Source organism: Oenanthe melanoleuca, chromosome 4A (assembly GCF_029582105.1).
Source record: "Oenanthe melanoleuca isolate GR-GAL-2019-014 chromosome 4A, OMel1.0, whole genome shotgun sequence".
NCBI lineage: Eukaryota > Metazoa > Chordata > Aves > Passeriformes > Muscicapidae > Oenanthe > Oenanthe melanoleuca.
In genome coordinates, this window is record NC_079338.1 from 18,436,992 (window position 1) to 18,454,406 (window position 17,415).

Consider the following 17,415-nt stretch of genomic DNA (forward strand, 5'->3'; position numbering starts at 1 on the left):
CAGGGCTGTTCTGGGGCAGGAACAGTTTTTATTTGGCGTTGGGGCTGAGAGAGAGGGGCTGGGTGGGATCAGGCAGGGGGAGCAGCCCTGACCAGAGGTGTGGGTGAGCTCAGGGGCAGGGCAGGGATGCTGCCCATGGCCAGCAGTGCCCCAGTGCCTGCCAGATGTTCCTGCACAGCTGGGACATGTTCAGGGTGAGGCTGGGGAGACACAGGGGTGTCCTGGTGCAGGCAGGGATCACCAGAACCAGGGTCAGGCACAGCCCCAGATGTGCTGGGGATCACCAGAACCAGGGTCAGGCACAGCCCCAGATGTGCTGGGGATCCCCAGGATCAGACACAGCCCCAGATGTGCTGGGGATCCCCAGAATGATGCACAGCCCCAGATGTGCTGGGGATTCCCAGAATGATGCACAGCCCCAGATGTGCTGGGGATGCCCAGGATCAGACACAGCCCCAGATGTGCTGGGGATCCCCAGAATGAGGCACAGCCCCAGATGTGCTGGGGATTCCCAGAATGATGCACAGCCCCAGATGTGCTGGGGATCCCCAGGATGAGGCACAGCCCCAGATGTGCTGGGGATCCCCAGGACCACACTCAGGCACAGCCCCAGATGTGCTGGGGATGCCCAGGATGAGGCACAGCCCCAGATGTGCTGGGGATCCCCAGGATGAGGCACAGCCCCAGATGTGCTGGGGATCTCCAGGACCACACTCAGGCACAGCCCCAGATGTGCTGGGGATGCCCAGGACCAGGCACAGCCCCAGATGTGCTGGGGATCCCCAGGACCACACTCAGGCACAGCCCCAGATGTGGCACAGCTGGGCTGAGGGTCAGGCTGCAGCCAAACACGCCAGTGCCAAGTGAAAAGCAGCAAGGGGGGCTCAGCCCTGGCCCAGGGCACCCCCAGGGCTGGGGGGCACAGGGACTGAGCTGCCCCTGAGCCCTGGCAGCAGCAGCTCCAGAGGAGCAGAGCTCTCAAGCCCATTCCACTTTGATGCATTCATGTTTAGGACAAATCTGGCTGTTCTTCTGCTTAAAATTATTTCTTTACCAGCAGAGCAGAGACACTCTCTTCCTTACATTTCTGTCAAAAACAATTGGTGTGTCAGGTTGCATCATGTCACATCATTTGGTGAAACAGGAGCTGACATACTGTAACCAAAAGGTATTTGAACATATCATGTCAGAAACTGGAAGCAGGAATACAGGCTCTTGCTCTCTCTGTCTTGGCAGGAGTTCTTGTTTTCCCCTCTTGTTTTAATTCCTCTTGATTGCCAATTAAAAAAAAAAAAAAAGCACTGCAAGACAAGTGTCCATTTTTGCTGCCTGTGCTCAATGCCCCTGAAATCTTTCCTTCTGTTCCTTGAGAAAATGCAAAAAAGCCAGGAGGGAAAAAGAAAATGTACCCAGGTGAGAGAATTTGCTAAAAAAATCACCTGTGAGACTTGACAACCTGAAGAAAGATAAATTAAAGTAAACAGAAATTTGGAAATTAAAGAGACAAGGGAAAAAAAACCCCCAAGGAATCAACAGAAATCAGTGCACAAGAAACCAGAGAGACCTGGTACCAGTTGTCATCATTTTGTGGGATGGTGCATGTCAAAGATTGAAACTGAGGGATTGGCAGTAATGTTTGGGTTTTTTAAGAAGAAATCCAGGGCAGTTCATGCTGCTGTCTCAGTGTGATGGGATTAGGAGCCAGCCCTGGGCATCCCCTTGCTCTTGGTCAGTCTGAATTTATGTGCCCTGACCTCCACTGATATCTTACCCAGTTAATTAATTAATTAATTAATTCATTCATTCATTCATTTAGCTGTGTGCTTCTCATTGCTGCTTCTCCAGACACTGAAGAAAAGGCAATAAAATCTCATGATACAATCTCATTACTGTTTGTTCTCCTTTCCAGCACTTTGTTATTCACTCTCTTTTCTGTCTCTGCTGGGTGCTTTCTTCTCCTTTCTGTCTTCCTTCCTTGTTTCTGTTCTTCCCTTTCAGATCTTCTCAGCACATTGCACTTGTCCTTACTTTCAACTTTCCATTTCTCTTTCTCCAATTTTCTCTTTCTCCAATGGCCTTATGAGCTCCACTCTTTTCCTGGATTATTTTACTTTTTCCTCACAAGAATATTCTTCTCTTGTCTTGCTCAGGAGTTGAATTTTGCTGGAAAGGACTTTCAAAAAGCTGCTGCTCCCCCAGTTTCCTTCTGCTGTGAGATGAGGCTGCTTTGGCCTGCATTAATATTTACAGACTTGTGTTATGAATCTGGAGATTGATTTAGCATGAGAGTAATGCAGGGGAACAGATGAACCATGGAAATGGTAAGGTCTACTTTGCTAAGATTCATAAATCTAAAAGCCAAGCTGAGGTGAGCAGCTTTTAGAAGAGCAGCACCTAATGACTGAAAATCATTGAGAGTCTAAAGTCTTAAACAGGTTCAAAACTTATCTTTCACAGGCAGCAAAAAGTGAACTTTAATGGTTAAATACATTCTCCAAACTCTTACAGAATTACAGCCTTCCTCTTTAAAATGTGGAAAGTCTAAGGGGTTCAAGTGACAGCAGTTTTCCTAGGCAGTCAGGTGATAAATGTGCTATTTGCTAACATCAGGTATGCATTTCCTTTCAAAAGCACAGCATATTTAAGATACTCCTGGAACTCTTATCCTTTTCTTTTTCAAAAATTATGGGTTTTTTTTGCCACTGCTAATAAACCAAATCATTTTTCAAGGTCAAACCATGCAGTACAGATTTAATTTCAGCATAGACACATGAAATGGTAATCAACTCCTAGTTATTATTAACTCCAAGAAAATATTCCTGTTTCAAGTGAAGCACAGAGTGACTTTTACCACCCCTTGCTACAGAACTACAGTGCTTTTAGACCACCTGGAAAGGAACATTTTGGAATAAAAAGTGACATTCGGAGGTTGGGCTGTTATGTCTCTTATGCACAAAGAGTTCTGTAATGGAAGCATTACAGCTCTGTCTGAGTTTTGTGTTGAACACATTTACTGCCCTGCTGACAGCAAAGACAGGGACAAGCTCAGTGTCTGTCACCCAAAGCTGCTGTTCAAGAACAAGACATTCTTCTCCTGGCAGCTCTGAAGCAGTGGGAGGGAAGACACCTGAGAAATGCTCCCTGTGACAGTCAAGGACTTTGCTTCCTCTTTGTGTTGTGTGTTATTTTGTGCTAGAACAAGTGAGCTGAACTCCAGGGTGAGTCTGGGTTTGTGCTTGTGCAGCCCATGCACAGATACTGCCTGTTACCTGTAAATTCACTTTAAGACAAGCAGAATGAGCCTTGAACCTCTGAGCTCTGCTCCTTGAGGCATGCCTATACCAATCAGATTATTTTGGTACTTCCTACACATTGTTTGATGTATTGTGAACACTTCTCCTCAGTTTGAGGCTAAAAGCTTGACTTGTATAACCAAGGCCCATTATAAAAAAGAAAAGTCAAAAGCAACTTACAGTGTGCAATTAAAGAGTAAAACTGCCAGAGAGTTCTGTTTCCAAGAGGGTTTTTTCCTATCAACCCATCATGCAAAGTGCTGTTTATACAGCTGAGAGTGCGTCGTGTGTGTAACAGCCACACCATAAAAAGACACATTTTGGAAAATAAAGTGGTGCCTGTTCAAGATGGAAATGCCCAGGAGAAGACACTGCAGAGGAAAAACAAAAAGAGCTCTGAGGACCTTCCCTGGATTTTGACTAAAATTGTGGAGCTGGGCACAAGGTGTGAAGAGAGATTGCAGCAGTTACAGGTGGCTTGGGTCTTCTCAAGCACTGAAGGAAATTCAGTGTTAATGAAGCATTTTCCAGCACCATCCACTCTTCTCCTGGAAAATTTTGGCACTTAGAGTTACTTGCTCCTTGGCAAAAATGATGTGCCTTTGGCAGATAAACCCACCTGCATTCCAGAGCCCTGCAGCTCTGGGCTCTTTGCTGAGCCACACCTGGCAAAAGTTTTGGAAAAAAACCCTCCCAGTCCCCAAAAACCCCTGTGAGTTATGTTTGACTTTGTTCTAGATTCATAACTCTGATGGGTAAGTTTTAGAATAAGGCAGGAGGTGTAAATGTTTTATGTGAATGCAGTGGCTTTCAAAATTGTCCTGAGCACCACTGAAAAATCACTGCTACCAGGAGAGTCTGATCATTCCATGTTTGGCTGGTTTTTCCTACTTAAAAATCCGTGGTCTTTATCAATATTTGAAGAGTCAAACCATTCCTCCCGAATGATTAATAGAATCCCCTAACATATAGGGAAAAAGGTTTAAATTTGATTTTTTTTTTTTTTAAAAATTAATCTAAGAATAAATTGTTTTCATATAGATTTTTTTCTGAACTGATATTGCAGCATTTGAATTGTACTCATGGAGCCACATTTATAAGAAAAAGTATTATCTTTTATTAGATCACATAGTGTATCTTGAAAAAGAAGCATCTCAGGCTCACAAATGCTTTCTTGGCCCCTCTGTAGGGATATGGAAAATAATCTTGCTGGGAGGAAGAGAGCTCAAGGGAGAATATAGATGTCCTGTTAATCAGGACATAAAAAAGAAAGGAGAAGCTGTGATGTGACAGTGACTGGTGGGAGAAAATCTGGCAAACAGCAGAGAGAAGATTGGGAGATATGACAATTTGGGAAATGTATGTATAATTTATAAATCCAGACTTATTTTATCAATTTCATGTAGCACTCTTGCTCAGTCTGTATTTAATCTGCCACTTGCTGGCTGGGGCTGTGCCACAGATCACACATCAGTGAGAGCAGCTACAGGAGTGATCTGGGAAGAGATCACAGGGTGTGGGCTTTGCTCAGAAAAGCACTAATGTTAAATAGACTGGTTAAACTAAAGGAAAGTGATGGTCTCAGGTTGTGTTCTGAATTGGAACAGGAGCTGCTGGAACTGCAGGGCTTTAACACCACAGAATTGTCCAAAACTCCAAGGTCTTACAGGATTAATGGTCCCAGAGAGAAGGGTTTGGTTTTCTGGATTTTTGATTTTTTGCTTTTTGTTTTGAGAGCTGTAAGTCCATTTACATGGCCTGGATAATAATAATAAAAATTTACAGTCTCCACTAACTTTGTAAGTGCTGCAGGGTCTCACAAGATGAAACTGTAAGCTGCAGTATTTTTGAGGTGGGAGCTCATCTCATCCTCCTGGCTCCTGCTGTTCAGACTTTGGTTGCTTCCTGCTCATTTTACTGAGAGAAAATGTTCAGGTTTGGCTTTCCATGTGTGTGTTTACCAGCAGCACTTAGGCACAATCACCTTCCCTTCCTCCTCCCCGGGTTTTATGGCCTTGAAGAACTTTTAAGTGAGTTTCTGTTTGTGTTATCTTACCCTGGGAAGGGAAAATATTTGTCAGAGCACTCCAGCTCAGCCAGGAGCTGGAAAGGAAGCAGAGGATCCTCTCCACATCAGCACGGGTCAGCACATAGATGTTTGTTGTCTTCCTGCCTTCTTTGAAAGGTAAATACTCTCACAAGTTTAAATTGCAGGGTTTTTTCCTTTAACAAGGCTTTCAGCTTTTAGGATCAGCAGGGTCCTGTTCCTGTGATCCCGAGTTGCTGTTAGAACACAAATATTTTCTAAACACAAATGCAGCACAACTGTTCTGACAAAAATGTGTGCACTGAGTGCCCAGCCTGGCCTGAGTGACCCCCAGGAGGGAGGGGACACCCAAATTCTGTGTCTGACTCCTTGGTGGCAATGGTCAAACAATTAATGGAAATACTTGAATTTTTTTTTTCATCTTATTATATTTGCTAATTATTCACAATGAAAGATTCAAATTATGGATAAACTGACTCCCTTTTTCCCTCACAGCAGTTACAACATCCTTGTGTGAGGAAGAGGAGGAGCAGGCTCTGATCTCTTCTCTTTCCTGACCAGTGACAGGACCTGAGGCAGGGGCACAAAGCTGAGTCAGGTGTTGCTATCTGATCAGGAATGGTGAATAATACACAACACACACACAACCCTTCAAAGCAGCAAGAAGAAGTGTTTTATTGAAAAGCCACCACACTTATATAGAATAGATTGTGCCATACAGAACAGGAAATGCCCATGGGTCCAAGAAGGCAACACCTCTCTGAAAACATGCTTTGTGAAAAACATCTTGTAGCTCTGTGATCAACACCAGGTGTGAATTAATATTATTTATTCTTCCTTCTCTTGTCTGTCTCTGAGAAAAATCCCCAGCCTGGGAAAAATCCAAGTTGGAGCTGAGGAAGCCAACAGCCTGGGAAAAATCCAAGTTGGATTTCTCCTTCAGCAGTGCCTGCAGGTCAGGGAAGGTTTGGTTGGATATTAGGAAAAGATTCCTCATCCAGAGGGTGCTCAGACCTGGAACAGGATTCCCAGTGTTCACTCTCCACACAGCTTGCCTTAGTCACAAAATCAGAGTTGTCTGTATGGGAACTGCTCCTTTGCTGGGAGAGGCACCAGCCCAAGGTGTTTCTGTGCCACTGCATGGGAATCAATGGTTTTATGGGGCAGGACCAGTTTGTCAGGGCAAAAAAAATCAAAGGTCAGTATTTGGGGAGGAAACTCCTGAAAAGGAAACTGTAAAGGACAGTCTGTATTGTGTAGCTGCTCTGTACAGGTATGTGGGTGATGTTTGGTATATACCAGGTAATTTTAAAATGCTTGGTGAGTTTTGCCTTAACTTCAGAAACAGAACCACTGTGCTGAAGAGTGGACAGAGTTTTGTAGAGTGTTGGGTTCACTGGAGTTTTTTGAAATGCATCCTGTAAATCTGCAGCTGAACGTGTCTCCTCTGCTACTGCAGGTCCAGACTCCCACCTGTGCAAACCACAGGAGACATAACAATGTGTTAATTTTGACAGAAGTGTCAAATTTATCTTAAACTTTTCTCATTTGCCATGTAACACCACTGAAGGAAGCACAGAGGAAACACTTTAGAATTGCTTTTCAAAGACAAGTTCTTCTGGAACATCAAGAGGCTTTTTTCAAACAGTTATTTGCTATTCTTAGTTTCTGCTGTAATATCCATTTTTCTAGTTGCCTTTTTTTTTCCTTTTCTTTTGTACCAGAAGGAATAATAGTATCTTTACAGGAAAAAATTGATTTCTGAGACTACTCCTGCTTCTTAGAGCTAATCTCACCCAGTTTCTACCACTTCTTGTTTGTTTGTTTGTTTGTTTATAACAAGAAGTCTTCTCATGCAAAGCAAACATTTATGAAAATGACTAAATGTTTCCTTTGGAAATCGAGGCTTTTAAGCCAATTTCAGTGAAATTATATTTCCACTGATGTATCAGAGCAGGAACAGAACACTGCATGTCTTGCTTAGGCTGGGATATAAAACTGCACTTTGGGGCAGCCTTGCTAATTTAATTGTTTCACTTTTGTCCAAATGTCTCTAATTTTTTATTGATTTTTTCAAATTATTCTGGAAGGCTTCTTAGTGTAGATCCCACTCTAATGAATGTTCAGTTTGCATGTTTTGAAAAATATTTTTTTAAAAATGTGGAATCTGAAAACTAAACAAGAGAAGTATCAGGCAAAATGCAGAAAGGATCCCTTTAGCCTCAGTTCCAGAGCTCCACTGGACAGGAAAGAAGCAGTTTTGGGTGTACAAGTGCATGGTAGGAGTACAGTCCAAAACCTTCTTACTCATATCTCATTTAGTTCTTATCAATGTTTTAATGCACAGCTGCATTCTTTGAGCTGGTTTTAGCATGGAGCTCTATAAATCAATATATATTTATGATACCTCTTTTCTGACATTATAGATTTCTGTATTTTCTATAAAAATAGAGATAAAATAAATAGAAATAGAATATAGAAATAAAAGAAATAGAGAAATAAAAGAAATAGAGAAATAAAAGAAATAGAATAAAATAAAAATAGGGAGGTGATTATTATTGCATCTTTCCACTAGATGTATAAAGTTAACAGAGATAATTTAAGACAGACATCCAAATTAAAACAATTTTGTGCTTTTGACTTAGAAATCTGGGTTTGAGTTATTAAAAAGTAAAAATAAAAAGGTTTATGAGAATGCAGAGAGCCATTCCATTTCCAGCTGACATTGTGCTGGTAACTGCTTGGCCCACCTGGCTGGGGCAGAGCTGCCAAGCCATGGGAGCTCCATGCAGCCCCTGGTGATGAGGTGAGGGCTGTTTGCAGCTGGCAGAGTCACCCCAGGGGCTCCTCCAGCCCCTCAAAGCCTGAGCTCACCTGGGGCCCTGCTGTGCCAAAGGTGGGGCAGGAGGGCAGGAATGGAAAGGATTCCCCCAGCAGAAGGAGCAGCTCCACTGCAGCTGGCACTTGGCCTCTTGGGCTCCATCCAACAGGAAAACCCTGCTGAGTGTGGCTGGAGAGGGAAACTGAGGCCAGCCAGGCAGGGACTGTGACCTCACCCTGAGGAACTGGAGAACACACTTTGTCAGATCCAGGTGTTGCCACGAACAGCTGGAATCCCTGAGCCTGTGTGGAAGCTCTGCCTCCTCTCCTGTGCTAGGATTTGCCTTTGCCTTTCCTTTCATAGTGGCCAAAATGTTCTGAGCGAAGAATCTTTTCCCTGAGCAAAGAATCTTCTCCCTGAGCAAAGTCTCTTTTTCCTGAGCAAAATTGGAACGCACTTCTGCTGCAGTGCTCAACATCAGGTCAGCAGCAGATCCTGACAGCAGCCCAAGATGAAGTGTTCTTAGAAACCACATGACTCACATCTCAGTGGATGCTTGACAGGTGCTGTAGGCAAATGTAGCTTTAGCTACCAAAAATTGCATTTGAAGGAGTCCCTGGCCTGAGGGATACGTAGGGCTGCACATTGACATATCTCAGTTCATGTGGAGCAGATGCATTGCTCAGGACATTTTATGTCCTGTTCTATTATACATTTGTCCATTTTTATTAACTCCTGGAGTTTGAGAAAGGGGAGAACGTCCTGTGTATTTCTTGGTGTAAGATGTGAATCCTGGAGTGAATATGCAACACTTGTTTTATTTTATTTCTGTGTCTATCCTATCTGCTGACCTCCTGGTGTCTGATACCCATCTCCTATCTTGCAAATATTTCCTCTTCTTAGGAGAACAACTTCTTCCTGCTCTTCCTGCCAGGTGCTCTTAGTGCAGCTGAGTCTCTGCTGGAGCTCTGAGCCAGTTCTGGGGCAGTGGTGTTTTCTTGGATGAAGAAACAAAATCATCCAGGAAATACCAGCAGGGATCAAGGGGAGTTTGTCAACCAGAGAAACCATCTAGAAGTGAAGTTCCTAACTGGTTCTTTTCCACACTGACCCCACACCCTCTGTTCTAGCTGATCTAGTGCTCAGCCAGCTGAAAACAAGAGGGTGGAGAAAGATCCTTTCTGAATTATCTGCAACTTTCCTTTTACATCTCAGGCTTTCCAGCAATAAACACAAATAAAGTAAAATACCTGTGGAGAAAACAACGTTCCCAAGAACCTCTTGGAACAGCCAGTCCAAACCCTGCTCAGACAGGGCTAGGCTGAGCAGGCTGCCCAGGATTGTGTCCATTCTGGTCTGAGCATCTCCCCAGAATCCTTAAGGAGGTGTTAACACGACTGAACAGCTGCTACAACCAAAAAGCAATTTCTGGTGCAGCAGGACATGGTTTGCTTAACAAGGGCCTTCCCCATTTTCCTAATGGCTGCTGGAACAGATGAAGGATTCAGGAGGAGCAGAAGAAACAGAATTGGACTTTTAAATAATTACAGAGCTCTTTATCCCATGTGGTGCCAGCACAGTGTGGAACCTGCTGATGGAGAAGCTCTCAGAAGAGGTTTAGGTAAATGTTAAGGCTGGTGATAAGGAACCAGAGCAAAATCTTCCCCCAAATATTCAGCCATGAAACTGGAATTCACCCATGAAGCTCAGACCAGGCACTGACATTTGATGTGGAAGAGCAGATGTCCAACACTGCTCCAAAAGCAGCACGTGAGGCAGCCCTTGCTCTTGGATTTGGAGCCATGAGTACTTATTTTCTGTTATTAGAAATATCAAATATCTCTTAATATTAAAGTTAAATTTAGGTCTTTGCATATTTAACAACTGCCTGCATTTAAATATGCAAATAATAACACACAACTTATTCTGGATTTCCTTCATCACTAAAACATTGGAACTCCAAACCTGGGATATTTTACAGGTTCTTAGATTAACTTTGCAGACAGCTTGTCAGTGAGTGGGGGTTACTTGTGTGGCCTGGTGAAATGTTTTTGACAATCTGTTGCCAGAATATCTGTCTATCAATAAGTTTGTCAGTAGGCTTCATTTATTAAAGAGAAAATTAGTAGCTAGATTTGTTTTTCTTTTCTGCTTAAGGAATGAAATAAATTGCCAGTTGGGTTGTTGTGTTGTTGTATTTTTTTCCCTGTGTGTTTGTGGGTTTTAGGGTTTTTTTCACTGCAGTATTTGCAGTTTGATTTGAATTATCTGAGGAAATAAATTCATTTTTCAGTGATGAGGATTAAAAGAGAGCACCAAGGTATTACTATAGCCAGACAACATCCCACAGTGTCCTGCATTAAGCATTCCCTGAGAGTAAAGATTTGCATGTTCCACGTTAATTATCCCACCTCTAACTGCACCCCCGTGCCATGATACCTAATAAAATGCTATTTTATTAATAAAGCATTGCACTCCTAGGAACCAGCACTCTGCTCTGCACTCTCCAGACAAACCCTCTCACAGGAGACAGGAAGAGGAGCCTGGCACAGAACATCCAGTCCAGGCTGGGGGCAGCTCACACCCCAGCCAGCCTCTTCTCCTCCCTCAGGGACACTAATTCTCTTTATCCACTCAATTCATGTACAGTTAACACTGGTCCTGAGAATATTAGTGACTGAATTTTGGTAATGCTCACTTCAATGATGAGCTCACTGCATTTTCCATGACAATTAAGGAGGGAGTGGAATTCTGCTGTTAGAATGTGATTCTTTATTTGTGAGATCCTTGTTCTCTGCCCTTGTACAGGAGGCTGCTGAAAATCCCAGATTATTGCACTTCAGAGGGAGAAATGCATTTTTTGCCTTTTCTCAGTGGGCTTACTGTGATAGCTGGCACTTCTGTAATATTTAATCACGGTGTGGGGTTGATGCAGAGTGACTTATCTGAAACATCTTAGCCTATCTCTTTAAAATAACTCTGTCACATATTCATAAACAAAAATAGAGGTCAGATAATGTTACTTGTCAGCTCTGACTATGCCCTGGCTTCTATTTGAATGTGTAGAGAGACCAATCTTAATCAGAGAACAGCACTGCTGCATTTGAATTCCTTGTTTTTATCATTTTCTTATTTGAAGATCCTGCCTGCTTAATTTGGCAGTAAATTAAGCACCACTGTTAAAACTGGATTTTCTTTGGAACTGAAGGAACAATGTCCCTGCTAAGCAGAAATGATTGCAATGAAGAGGTCTGGTTCATCCATCCTCACCTTAACTGAGCTGTAGGAATCTGGATTTAGATTCCAACCAGTCTCTTCCTGGAAAGATCAGCCTCAAACAATGTGAATTTAGGATCCTATGAAAAGATGGCTTGATCTCATATTTCCCTTTTTCCTGCTCCTTTCTCACTGGGCTGACATTATCCATGCTGTCCTCTCTTCTATGATCCTCTGCATAAAGTCTGTGTCCAGGCTCAAAAGGGAAAAAATATATTTATATAATATAAAAAAATTATGTATATATTTATATTATCTATATATTTATTTCTATATATGATATATATATAATATATAAAAATAACATACATGTATAATATATCAAGCAATTTTTAATACTCAGAATTAATTTCTTAACAAGAAAATAAAATTATATAATAATGTACTTTACTAAATTTGTTCCATGGCAATGAGCAGAATGAAGAAAGAGCACTATATGTTAAAATTAAATTTTAATAACACAGTAATGCTGTCATTCATGTTTCCTGTATTTTAATAAGTAAATTGGTTACCTTTAAATCTTGTATAAAACTGGATTTCTGTCCAATGACAAAGCTGAAAGTAGATCTTTTCCCAAATGATGAAATTATAGAAATTAAGGGGGGATTCCTAAGAAATTTAATTTTCACTCCACATTTAATCTTCCCATTTGTGTTTATAGAGGTTTTCTTGGTTCTTGTTTCTCAAATGCACCTCCTGGTGAACATCCATTACCACTGAGCCCATATGAGCAGACATTTATTGACACTGTTAAAATAAACTCAGTCCCTCCAAAAGAGAGCTTGGTTATACATTTTAATTCTCCATTTATCTTTGTTTTTCTGCCCAAGCCAGTAAACAACTGGAATAGTTTTATTTTATTGGCTGTAATGACTCGAGTGGAAGAGCTTGGCAATTATTTCATTAATTCCATTGAATATTAATGCATGTGCTTGCCAAGATATTTATGAACTGGTTAAATTCACTCCTCTTTTGGAGCTCACTCCTCTTGGAAACCCTTTCTTTCATTAAGACCAACACCTTTTCCTGAAAAATATATTGTGATATAAACCACATATTTGTGGTTTATTTTGAATTTTGCCACGTGGCATGAAGAGGACTTTGTACTTTTTCCTGCCTACCTGCTTTTTAAACCAGAATTATTACAGGCTGGGGTGGTTTATGTGGATCCTAAATGTGCATTATGGGAGCAAGCACAGCACACTGAGGGACACTGTAGGATTACCCCAATTTTGGGGATAATTCGGAGGAATTATGGACAACCACAACTTTCTGAAGCCCCATCCATCCCAGCCTGGGGGGTGAGGCACACTCCTTGTCCCCTGGGCAGAAATATCACCAGCTTGCATTAAACTGCATCCAGCCACTGCTAAATTCTCTTTAGTTCCCACTGGTGTCAAACTTTCCACGGAGGAGCTCTCATCTGTGCAGAATTAGCTGCTAAAAGCAGGGCCCTGTGTTACAGAATGTAAAAAATAATCAGAATATCATCCCCAGGGCCAAAGACCTCACTGTTATCCCCTGACTTCCACAGCACTTGTGTGTGGTTCTAAACAAAAACAAAACCTTCAATTATTTGTATAAGTGGGGAGGAATGGTGTATAGGACTGGAATTCTTCAAACCTTTGTCCAGAAAAAAAAAAATCCTTCCAAAATCATGTAGGTGGAAGAAATTGCACCTTGTGGGTGAGCTGTGCACAAAGAGCAAATTCAAGAATAAAATGTTCTCTCTTAAACATGAAATGTTTGCTGTGGATTAATGCTGCTATGGTGCAGTCCTGGTCTGAAATACATCCTGCAAACACCACAGAGCTGCTCTGGAAACCAGCAAAACTTTGGGAAGGGTCTGAGACAGAGAATTTCTTCCCCATGGCACTCAAAAAGCAGAAAGTGGAGCAGAAGAAAACTCTCAGCTGTCCAAAAAGTGATTATATATGGTTCCAAATAAATCTTGTAAGCCCAAATTTGGCTAATTCTGAAGAAAAGCATCTAAACAAAGTCAAAAGGAAAGCAGTGAAAGAAAAGCATTTGGTGGAAATGGTGTCACAGGAATATGTGCAATTATTTGGGCATTGCAGAGCAAAGGTTAAACCTCTGCTGGCAGGAGGCTGGAGGAAGGGGAGACCAGATCAGCTGTTTCATTTGCTGATTTCAATTAATTGATTTCCCAAAGTACAGACTGATTGAGGAGATTGCAGCAGCCTGAGCATTATTTGCTACTTGGATCTGTAGTTTCATAGCCACCAATAAATATTGCATTTTCTCAACAGTTCATTCTCTTAGAAATCCTCCCAGTGGTAAATCCTTTTGGAAAGTGAGCTTAGATTGTCAGGAATCCTGGAGCAGCAGCTCTGGATCAGCTGGAGGAACAGGGTGGGTTTTTTCCAGGCCACCCAGTTAATCTGTTTTTATCTTGCCTCCCAGGTTTGCAAACACAATTGACTTTCTCTGCCAGCTCACCCCTGGACCTCTGCTGGGAATGACATTATAACAGCAGTTCTGGTGACACTTTGGGGTGGGGATATTTATCCACTGGAGCTCTGGACCAAACCCATCAATTCAGAGCATCCAGAGGATAAAATGTGCCGGGGTCAGCAGGGAGCCAGTGACCTTCCCATGGATGGCACCAGAGAACTCCCACTGGAAACACTCCCCTGAAATAGATAAAGATACACCCTAATCACTAATCAGAGAACAGCTTTAGTGCCTCAGAAATGTGGAGCAAGTTCCAGGCATCAGAATAAATTACAACTGATTTTGAGCAGCCATTGAAGGAAAGTTCAGGGGCCGTGGCAGGAGGAGACCTTGGGACTGGGTGATCCATCATTAATTCAGTGTGAGGTCAGCTCCTGGCCACGTGCATCTGCAGTGGCTCCAACATGTATTAAACACTTACAGCTGATTTTTTCACAGTTCTGTGCCACACTTAGCGTGGACTGACATATTTCAAATGTCACTTTTTTCAGCCTGGTGTGGCACGTGCTGAGGATGTGGTGAGCACAGGTTATTCACACACATCATTCACAGGGATGCAAACTGGAGCTGTGGGTCTGCACAGGCTGAATTTTGTATTTTCTGCTGCACCACTGCTTGCATTTCCCCTTTCCCTCCTGCTTTCACTGAGCCTTGCCCAGGGTAGACCCCGAGGCAAAATACCTACAGGTTTTCCTGCCACTTTGACATTCCAAATAATTCAGCAGGAATATCACAGACTAGTTTCTTCCCATCCCTTCCCTCCCTCCCCTTCCTCCTTCCTTGCAGTTTTATTGCCTTTATTAAGGATGAGCATCATTAAAACATCATTTGAATTCTTGATATTAAAAAACCACACAAAATAGTTCCTTTTTGGAACAAAACTTTGGGGGAACGACCATGTTGTGAAGAAAGACATGAAAAGTGGTTTTTAATTCACTGTTAATTTTGGTTGTGAGGTTTTAAGCAGATAAATGGTTTTTAACACGGTTTTAAGGAGATAAATGCAGCTGATGCACAGCAGAGCTTGCCTTGCTGCAACACAGAACTTTTCACAATTTCAGTGTTTGCCTTCAGGGAAGTAAAACTTTGGTGTTTGCTGCCATTCCAGGTAATCAATGAAAAAAAGTGGTAGAGATCCCAAAATGACTTCTTTTTGTCATTGTTCACCTTGAAAGGTGGATCTTTCTCTTAAAACACAGACACTTTTCAAAAGTTTCTTGTGGCAGAGAGTTCTTGGAGGCTTTTCTTCTCTAAAAATAGAAACCTTTATTTATAAGAATTAAACTATCACACATTAGAGAAAATTATTACACCAAACATAACCTTTAAAATAAAATGCTTTACAGCTACAGGCTCAGTTGGTTTTTTCATGTATATAATTCTTCCCAAGGATCTGTGCATTTTCAGTGGCCTTTTTATGCTTTAATTTGCAGCTTACTCCAGAGTGCCTTTGTTAGAAAAATCCATGCCATGTCTTAAAAAGACAGATGAAAATAGTAAAAAATTAAAATTAGAGGTTTGTGATTCATCTTTCCACCTGTTTTTACCTGTATAAAACTTGGGAGCAGTGAGAAAAAAAAAAAAATCACTGCATCTCCAGCAAGTACAGATCTGACTGAAGGAATAAAATGCAACTTAATAAAGTTGGACTGGCTCTCACCTGGCTCCTGAAGGAAGAAAGTTTGGTGTGTGAAGCTGTTATCTGAAGAATTTTTTTCATTTAGCAAGTAATTCAGTGTAATTAAAATAAAAATGAAATGGCTTTCACTGTAATATCCTCAGAGAGTTTACCAAACTAATATACTAACTACATAAAGGCAGAGGTAATTTTTCATCCATAAGTTTTTTTGTGGAAATACATCTATTATTTCCCAAAGCAGAAAATGATACATTTTATTTAAATTACATTTTCTAAGCAGGAATATTTTCTGTAATAGAATTTTTTACACAGCACTTAATTTATGGACTCTGGGAACAGGTGATTAAAATGTTGTGCTCAGCTGAGGAGGAACCTTTGACACACTTTAAGATCACCTATATTTACAATATATTTTTGTTCATTTTCTACAGGTGAAGAAGAAAAAACAACACTGGCTGGGTCTATTTGTGTTTATTCTGTGTTTACAGAGCAGTTTATTTTATGTTCTGCTTAAAAAAAAAAATCAATATGGGCTGTTTTGAAAACAAGCACACTGTAATTAAAGGCATTGATGGATTGTTACATCACCAGCTCTTCAGCAGCTGATCTGGGCCCATCTGTTCTGCAGGGGTCTGAAAGTACAGTTCACTTTTCTAGTTTTTTACAGAAAGTGAGAATTCTTGTTACAAGTGTTGAGAGCGTGGCTAGAAGTTACAAGACTTATGGTTCAAGGTCTTTCAAGGATTTATTAACCAACAAAGCACTGCTAACAGAGATATTTACATTATTAAACTAATACTAAGAATTTTTGTCTAATTACAGTGTGACCTTTCTTAGCCAATCCTGACACACAAACTCACATTGCTGCACTCTAAAACTTCTTTTTAACTTTATTTTTTCAATATCTTATACTCTAAAGCTAAACCTATCTCAACTGTACTTAATTTTAAGCTCTGGCTCTCAGGCTTACAGACCCAATGTTGCATTTTGAATTCCAACAAGAACTACTGGTTAAAAAAAAAAAATCAAAAAAGGAAAAGTTTCAATAAATCACCAGGAAACACCGAGTGACTCTGAAGCTGATTCATGAAGAATGCACTGTTTACCTTCTATGCAAAATGGATTTTATTTAAATTATGCCTGTTTATTTAAATTAAATGTCCTGTTGTGTTTGGGGGGGTCTGGCACAAGCAGCTGTGGCTCCCAGTTGAGCCAAGCCCAGCTGTGCCTGTGCCCAGCTGTGCCTGTGCCCAGCTGTGCCTGTATCCAGCTGTGCCTGTATACAGCTGTGCCTGTGCCCAGCTGTGCCTATGCCCAGCTGTGGCTGTATCCAGCTGTGCCTGTATCCAGCTGTGCCTGTGCCCAGCTGTGGCTGTATCCAGCTGTGGCCGTGCCCAGCTGTGGCTGTATCCAGCTGTGCCTGTGCCCAGCTGTGCCTGTGCCCAGCTGTGCCTGTATCCAGCTGTGCCTGTATACAGCTGTGCCTGTGCCCAGCTGTGCCTATGCCCAGCTGTGGCTGTATCCAGCTGTGCCTGTATCCAGCTGTGCCTGTATCCAGCTGTGGCTGTATCCAGCTGTGGCCGTGCCCAGCTGTGCCTGTATCCAGCTGTGGTTGTATCCAGCTGTGGCTGTATCCAGCTGTGCCTGTGCCCAGCTGTGGCTGTATCCAGCTGTGCCTGTATCCAGCTGTGCCTGTATCCAGCTGTGGTTGTATCCAGCTGTGGCCGTGCCCAGCTGTGGCTGTATCCAGCTGTGGCCGTGCCCAGCTGTGCCTGTATCCAGCTGTGGTTGTATCCAGCTGTGGCTGTATCCAGCTGTGGCCGTGCCCAGCTGTGGCTGTATCCAGCTGTGGCCGTGCCCAGCT